The 9215-nt window shown below is 36.6% G+C and overlaps 1 long non-coding RNA gene across 1 annotated transcript; it reads left to right on the top strand.

The window, feature by feature from the left end:
* The first annotated feature begins 326 nt into the window (after window positions 1-326).
* On the top strand, window positions 327-8465 carry LOC129643407 (uncharacterized). Its single transcript, XR_008710293.1, has 3 exons — window positions 327-359; window positions 5921-6111; window positions 8174-8465. It is a non-coding gene; the product is annotated as an uncharacterized LOC129643407 (long non-coding RNA).
* The last annotated feature ends 750 nt before the right edge of the window (window positions 8466-9215 follow it).

Here is a 9215-nt window from a genome sequence, read left to right as displayed (position 1 = left end):
AATTGGGTCTAGTTTGAATCTATGAAGCTTGATTTCATCAAAATCAAATTTGGAATAGTATTCTAGATCTAAAACCAAATTCATGGTTAAGAGATATTTAAATTGCCAAAGATGCTTGTCTGTTTTATTCTTTTGCTTTCAATTTATTTATTTTTAATTGGAGGATAATTGCTTTACAATATGTGGTGGTTTCTGCCGTATGTCAACATGAATCAGCCACCAGTATAAGTATGCTCCCTCCCTCTTGAACATCCTTCCACCTCTCACACCATCCCATCCCTTTAGGTTTTCACAGAGCACCAGATTTGAGCTTCCTGTGTCATTCAGTAAATTTCCACTGGCTACCTATTTTCCATATGGTAATGTATGTTTCATTGCTACTTTCTCAAATCATGTATGTTCCTCTGTATGTTAAGTAATATAACATGATCCTTAAAAATCCTTTCTTTAAATGATTTAAATATCACCTCCAAATTATCACAGTTGTTAGTAGATACATGATAAGTGAAACGCTAGATTGAATATGTAAACAGTCAATATCAACTCATAAAAAACAAAATTAGAATATTCACTGAAGGACATAAAAAAACAATTCATAAAAGTTACTAATGCAAAATGAAAAAAGGATAAAAAATGATTAGTAAACTGATCCACAAAAAAGAAAAAAGAAAACTGAAAGTGTTAGTCACTCAGTCGTGTCTGAGCTCTTTGTGACCCCATGGAGTGCAGCCCACTAGGCTCCTCTGTCTATGGGATTCTCCAGGCAAGAATACTGGAGTGGGTTGCCATGCCCTCCCTCAGGGATTCTGCCTGACCCAGGGAGCCAACACTTGTCTCTTACATCTACCCACATTGGCAAGCAGGTTCTTTACCATTAGAACCACCTGGGAAGCCCAAAATAGTATAGTGGAAATTGCACACAACCTGGGATCATCCTGACCAAGTGCATTTCGTGGTGAAAGTGAAAGTGTTAGTCAGTCATGTCCAACTCTTTGCAATCCGATGGCCTGTAGCCCACTGGAGTGGGCAGGATGGTGCAAAGTGAATGACTTCTGAGACCCACTTCAAATGCCACTTATTACTTAGGAACTTTTATGCAATCAATGTATTTTAGGTATGTCATTAAAATATCTACAATTATTTATAAATGCAAAGAAAGCAATTAGCTTTCACACTTAGTAAAAGTCTTAGCTTTCACACTTCTGAAATGTGTTTCGTTATATTGAGGATTTTTCCATTTTCTTTTTTACAAAACTTAAATTTCCAAAGTAAAAGATGGTGTAAAAAAGCAATTGAACAGGATTTGGTTTGGAAAATGTTTCTAATGTTTGTGTCAATAATAATAACCAATGTAATAATAATTATTGCCTGAAAACTTTGGCTTTTATTATTTATAAATTATCAAATCAAACTAAAATGATTGACCTAGTATAATCACATATATTTATGCCAAACTAATTTTAATCATTTTTTCATATTCATTGTTGTGATTACATGTATTGTTGTGTTCTGCTGAATTGTGGAACATTATTCATTTCAGAAAAATAATATTTAAAATTTGTTGAAGCAAAATGGATTTTTGAAGAGGCAAACTAACTGAGGAAGGAGTTTCTACTTTTCAGTTCTAAATAGTGCTCAAGTGTCTTTAAGAGGTCACTCATTTTCAGAAGATGACTGACCCTGTAGATTTTGTCTGAACTAGGAAACACTGGCACAATGATTTTGGAATGAGCCAAGTTCTCAAAACACAATTATATGTTATTATTTTTTCCATCTTATGTTAGACCCATAATCAGATTGGAAATCTATAGTCGTGATAATAGAGTGCTGAGACAATTGTCCATATCATTCAAGCCAAAGAAATACTTTGATTTGAAATTCTGTACCTAAATGATTGAGGCCAAAGTGCTCCTTTGGTTTGAATGATTTGGATAATTGTTTCAGTTCTCCACTTCATCTTGCCTGTGTAATATAAATTGCTCAAAAGCAAATGTATGAGGTACCATATTCATTCACTGCAGTGAAAATATGTACACATTTTGTGGCATATAAAGTTCGTAAATGTTTAAAGGAAAATAGAACTGAAAACTATTGAAGGTATCATTTACATATTTTCAATACCTCTTTTACAGAAATAAATTACAGTATGCAGGCTCATGCATGTTCACTAAATTGCATTTTAGTGTAGCTATTTATCACTAAACTATTTCTGAAAATTAAACAACTCAAATTGGATCATCACAAATGATGAAAAAAGAAACCAATAAAAATATTCTAAGCTAAACATGATTAAGAACAAAACATAAATTCACTTAGTGTCCACAGTTACCCTAGTAAAATGTTCAAAAGCTTCAGAACCAGAGTAAGTGAAGAAACATCTAGCTCCATTGTTGCCATGTTCCATGCTATTGGCTTTGCTGTGTTCTGTTGCCATGTATTATGACTGCTATGTACTAAATGATAAGCAGAAGCCAACTACACTTCCCAAAGTGGATCACTGTACTTGTTTTAGCTTCCCTTTGTAAAACCTAGGGTCTGATCTGTGCCGCAAGCACAAAGGCAATCAATGCTGATGAATGACTAGAAATGGTTTCTTTATTCCAGTCCTCGAAGAATAGAAAGTTTCCATTATCTCGTTCAACATGTTCATTCTATCAATCTGACAAGGGCAGGCAGTTGCACACTTCACTGCTTTCACTTTGGAGCAGTAGTCTACTTATCTATATGTTTCTAAAAGGAAAGAAAAATGAAAAATAATAAAGTCTGGCGAAAACTTCCTATTTGTTCACATGCAAATACTGCCTTTCGTTCTTCTTTTAATTGTTGCTCAGTTTTATTTGAAACATAATCGCTTAAAAGAAAGTGGCAGAAAAAATTATAGACATAGACCGCAATTTTTAATGTGTTAGGTAAAATAAATCAAGTTTTGCTGTTGAAAAGAAAAAAACAAACAAACAAAAAAACACAACATTACCTTCTGTACCTTTTTGATCCTAATGGATATGGTACTTTTGTTCCCTTTTCAAGCATTGGATAGCATCTTGGCATCCTCCTGAGGCTTTGTTCTGGCAACCTGGCAGCTTAGAAAGTCACCCAATATGCACATATTGGTGCTGTGTGAGTTTTTTCCCCCTCCTTTTGTGAGTATTGTCTATCTCCATGGAGCAGAAGAGCACGTTGGAAAAAAGGCAAGGTGTGAACGAGCCTCTCTTTGGCAGCTAGTCAGTAGGCTTTTGAGAAGAAAAGCATCCAAGGTAACAGCACAAGATATCAGAAGCAAACTTTTTAGAACAAAAAATGGGGAAAACCATGGAAATTTCCTAGACATTAATTATCAGAAATGGCCATTTACAACATTTTTTCTCTGCCAGAACTTTTCTTAATGTTGCAAAGACGGTCTCCTAGTGTGCTCAGAGCACACTCTTTGCAGGAGCAAGGTCGAGCCCCAAAATATGCTGAAAAATTGGCCATGCACAGAAACTTGGCTACTCAGCTTGGCCATGTTGCCTCTTACACAGGCAGTGAACTCGGGAATCTGAATTCATGACACAAAGAAAGATAATCCTTCTTTCCCTACTTTCTCCTGAACTTTGTATGCTTTCATATATATTTCTGATAACTGCCCCTGTGGAATAAAGATCCTTTTGAAATGAAAGGAGCTGCTCAGGTTTAAAGAAAAGAGAATTATATGACAGCAAATTATCTGAATTATAATCTGAAATATGTCACTGACTACATGTTTATACAGTATCAGTGATATGACTTTTTATTTTATTTTGGTTGGTGTCAATACACACACACACATATAAGGTATATATGGATATATGGATTTCTATATATTTGGATTTTGTAAAATCAATTGAGAAGAAAAAAATCATAAAAATAGGAAATTAACAGAATTTAATTCTTATCTCCTACATAACAATGGTGAAGGAGAAATAGCTAGGGGTACTACATCTCTTTTCCCATGGTCATGTATAGATGTGAGAGTTGGACTGTGAAGAAGGCTGAGCACTGAAGAATTGATGCTTTTGAACTGTGGTGTTGGAGAAGACTCTTGAGAGTCCCTTGGACTGCAAGGAGATCCAACCAGTCCATTCTGAAGCAGATTAGCCCTGGGATTTCTTTGGAAGGAATGATGCTGAAGCTGAAACTCCAGGACTTTGGCCACCTCATACGAAGAGCTGACTCATTGGAAAAGACTCTGATGCTGGGAGGGATTGAGGGCAGGAGGAGAAGGGGACGACAGAGGATGAGATGGCTGGATGGCATCACTGACTCGATGGATGTGAGTCTGGGTGAACTCCGGGAGTTGGTGATGGACAAGGGAGGCCTGGCTTGCTGCGATTCATGGGGTCGCAAAGAGTCGGACACGACTGAGCGACTGAACTGAACTGGACTGAACTGAACCACATCTCTTCCTGGGAATGGCTACCCACTCCAGTAATCTTTCCTGGGGAACTCCATGGACAGTAGAGCCTGGCATGGTATAGTCTGTGGGGTCACAAAGAGTCAGACATGACTGAGCATCTAACACCACATCTCTAGGAAGTAACTCTGATACTCCAGATAATAATCCTGGGGTGGGACACTAACCAGTCAATGAACATTCTAAGTGTTAACTTTCTCTTCTGGCAGTGAAAAAACTTTTTTTTCAAAATTCTATTTTCAGACACTGATGATAATACTCCTATGTTCCAAACTTAACAAATAGGCAAAAGAAAAATAGACAGACCCTATTAGAGGGAGTAAATCAGTGACTGACTTTCGCCATTTTAATCTGTCTCTTCTTGAGCTATATTATCAGTTCAGTTGTGTACACTTATGCTGTCCTAAATATATTATATTAATGCAGGTGTTTTTTAAGAAAAAGAATATCCTATCATGCATACATATACAGCTATTAATATATGTAAAGTAGATTTGCCTCACAGATAAGAACAGATAATAGTATTTTGAGGTTTTTTCCACGACATATCAGTAAAAGCATTCTCCTATATTAGTATTTTGTATATACTTTGGGGTCAGATATAAAAATGTGACTTACAAATACAAATAATAGGGTACTTAAGAGCAGGCATTTGAATGGTGCCTGCCTTCAATTTCTGGCTCTGCCATCTACCAGCTGCATGAATTTCATAACATACTTAACCTCCCTGTTCCTCAGTTTCCTAATTGGTAAAATGGGACAAAGCAATTGTGCTTATCACCCAGAGATGTTAGGCAAATGAAAAGAGTTAGTATCTTTAAAATGGCCAAGAGTGCCTGGCATATAGTGAACCCACTATAAATATTGGCAAAATTTATTTTCAAAAGACCATTTTTTAGTAAATCTTGACAAAAATTTATATATACTTTTTTTTCCAAGAAGTAAGTAGCAGAATAAAATCAAAGTCAAACCACGGAAAGTAAATACAACTGTTTTTACAATGTGGTGAAATACCACAAAATCAGAAAAGCAATAGAGTAACCAAAACAGTTATAAATGCAAAGAGTGCCCTAAATATGCACTTAAGCTCTTGCTATAATTGTAATGAGACTTTATAATCTTCAACCCTTGGTGTTAATCAAAATTAGACTTTGTGAGCATTAAAAGGACTTGTAAATAATGAGATTTCTGGAAGAAGGAAGATACCAATAATTGAGTGATTTCTGAAGTTCAACAATTTACTTTTGGCTGGGTAGAAATATTTTATAGCATTCTGTAGAAAGTCAATATCCAAAAATTCATTTTCTATTGGTTTCGCTTAGGCCTTTGGCTTCAGAGTTACAGCTTTCTGAATAGGAGTTCTTGCTTAGTTTCCACAGGTGCATCTTCCTGGTAGATTTATATGCCTCATAAAATCTTTATATCGCTCATAAATGCAGACTTTCAATCCTACAGGTACTGCTGATCTGGAAGTTTTATTTTATCTTTCAGGCTGATGAAAATGACACATCCTTGTTGGGAAATGCTACTGTGAATGACAGAGCAATGGAATAAAAATGGAAGAGAGTGATCCTGATGGAAAAAAAGAAAAGAAAATAAAAGCTGGGAGAGAAACTGTGAAGTAGAAGTCCACAGGGAGAGTGGGAAACTTTAACTGGGAGCTGTAGGGGAGGCACATCATAGTAAGAACCTGAAGAAGGAACAGTGGGTGCTGCTGCTGAGAAAGCAGGAGTGAGGAAATGGAATCATGTATCATGGGGAAAGGATCTAGCTGGAAATATGCAGTATACTGGGACTTCCTTACAGTAATGTGTATTTATTCTCAGGATATTCTAGGTACTTTCACATTTCAAGATAATGGAATTCAGAGCTTTGTTACATGGGGTGGGGATTTTCAAAATACCTTAAAAACAAACTTTTCTAGAAACATAGATATAATATTAGTAAATGTTTATTACATATGTGGTGAAATAGAAACAGCATGTATGCTATTTCTCTGTGTAGGGAATTAGGATTAGAGGTAGGGGAAGACTAAAAGAAGAAACAGGATAAGGACTTATTTTTATAGTCCAGCTAGAACTAAAGGCTGTCATGGGTGCTGGTGGGGGAATGTGGCAAAAGATTGAGACATATTTTGAATGTGAAATGATGTAAATAATGTTTAATGCATACCAGAACTTTTCTAAGAGTTTTACACACATCCATTTACTTCTCAAGAGGATCCAATAAAGTAGGTACTATTATTATCCCCTCACTTACAGAAAAGAAAATTTCTTAGCCTTTGTAGAAGGGCTAAGTCTACTAGTTATGAAATAACATAGCTATGATTTCTGGGTCTTTGTGTATGGCTGCACTGGTCCTTCACTTCAGGTAGAAGTGGTTTCATTGGGGCTGAAAACTAGTTCATGCTCCATTAATCAAATCATGGATTATTTACTACCTAAAGGGACAAAGCTTCTTCTGATTTGTTTGAAGATTTCTCCTGGGCTAATAATCTTACAGGATTTGGATCCAGGCACTTAGATAAGACCTCTATTTAAATGATCAAGCTAAATACATTATATATGGGGAATAAAGGTATATGAGGAATCAAGGGTGATGCCTAAGTTTCTCTTTTAAACAATTGGACACATGTCAGTACTATGTACTGTTAACAGGGAATAATTTACAATTTGGGTGTGATTGCTTCTCTGGTGGCTCAGGCTAGCGTCTGTCAACAATGCGGGAGACCTGGGTTCGATCCCTGGGTCAGGAAGATCCCCTGGAGAAGGAAATGGCAATCCACTCCAGTACTATTGCCTGGAAAATCCCATGGATGGAGGAGCCAGGTAGGCTACAGTCCACTGGGTCGCAAAGAGTCGGACACGACTGAGAAACTTGACTTTCACATTGTGTTAATAATGGACATGAATTTGAGCAAACTCCAGGAAATAGTGGAGGACAGAGGGGCCCAGCAGTCTAACAGTCAATGGGAGTGCAAAGTGCTGGACTTGACTTAGCGACTGAATAATAACATTAAGTTGCATATTATGCAAATTAAAACATATACTTGTATCAGATGTACTATGATTTAATTTCAAGTTTACAAAACCTAGTAGGGTAAGAAAGGTGTCTTCATCCCTCACAAACTTACTTTCAGTCTCAGATATGACTTGCATGAATCATATCAACTGTTCTGGCTCCTGGGTTAGACCAACCATTGGGAAGCACTGATGGGAAATAGGAAGGAGGGAAGGAGGAACTTTAGGTCATTTATTTACTCAGTTGGCCACATCCCTCAACCAGAAAATCAGAGCTCCTTCTAAACAGCCTTTTCTACACAACTTCCTCTCTCTTTTTATCTTGTTGTTGTGTTTAGTCACAAAGTTGTGTTCAATTCTTGTATGACCCCTCAGACTGTAGCCTGCCAGGTTTCTCTGTCCATGGGATTTTCCAAGCAAGAATACTGGAGGGGTTTCCTTCTCCAGGATATCTTCCCAACCTGGTGATCAAACACGGGTTTCCTGCATTGCAGGCAGATTTCTTTACCACTGAGCCACTTGGAAAGCTCCCTTTCTTTTTATTCCATTCCACAAAGTGTGCCTCCCTTAGCCCTTTGGGATATAAGGATGATCAGAACCTCCTATTGTTACTAACAATATACAGCACTATTTTTCTGGTCTTCCCACATTTATAAATGAACACTTTATTAAATTATCCTTAAACAATTTAATTACTTACATTATCCAATCTCTTTCTTGACAGGACTCTGACCCATGTAGTATTGTACTGACCCAACTTACATCTAAGGAAACCGGAGGCCACAAAGTTAGCATGTTCAATTCAGTTTGACAAGTACATTATCCTCAGCTACAAAGAGAACGAAGCAGCAAACTTTGAGGACTTAAGGAAAAAGTTTTACAGGGAATCTTAAAAGTTTTAGGATTTCATGTGTTCAACAAACAGAAAAGGCATTATAACCAAAGAGCATCCTGTGCAAAAGCAGGGAAGAATAAGCTAAAGGAAGACTGAGGGGACTACAAATAGATCTTTGATGCTGCCTTGCAGGGAACCAGGAACGGTGAAAAGTGAACTTGTAAAGGTATCCAGAGACCAGATAACAAGAGGGAAGAAAAGGGGTGGCCATCAACAAAGGAAACTACAGGATATTACCAAGAACATAAGCCTGAGTGAGTAGAAAATTTAACTTGATTTCGCAAAGCCTGATCATAATCACACAATAACTTTGATTTTAAAGATAGTAATATGTATGCCCACATTTGCATACATTTCCTCTGCAATCATGCATCTATTGTATACATATTTATAGGCCATACTGTAGTTATGTATCTCTGTACTAAGTGAAAACTACATGTTCTGCTGGTATTACCTAAAGCCCAAATGGTTTTAAAGTTAAGGAGCAAAATTTTACATGTAGAGTGACACACTTTAGAGAATACTGTCTTTTGGCTTTTTGTTTAATTTAGCTTTTACTGGAAGGTATATACTGTAGTCTTCAATGGGAGTTAAACTTTGTATTCAGAAAAGAAAACATTATCTTAATACATGGGCTTGTACAAACATCTCAAATTTGCACAATTTTGTTTGATAGCATTTTTACCTAATTACTAGGTTATTAAATTAGGTGACATGATTTGTCTTCTTGAGGTGTCTGATTGTGAAAACTAATTCATGGTCAGAAGAAAAGGTGTATAGTAGAGCAGATAATGTGGATTGTAGACGAGTTCTAGATAAAATTAGCTTCAATGATAGACATGAAGAGGATGGGTCCTGCAGTTGGATTTCT

This window comes from Bubalus kerabau, chromosome 2 (assembly GCF_029407905.1).
Source record: "Bubalus kerabau isolate K-KA32 ecotype Philippines breed swamp buffalo chromosome 2, PCC_UOA_SB_1v2, whole genome shotgun sequence".
NCBI classification, from domain to species: Eukaryota; Metazoa; Chordata; class Mammalia; order Artiodactyla; family Bovidae; genus Bubalus; species Bubalus kerabau.
This window is presented reverse-complemented; position numbering and strand designations above follow the sequence as displayed.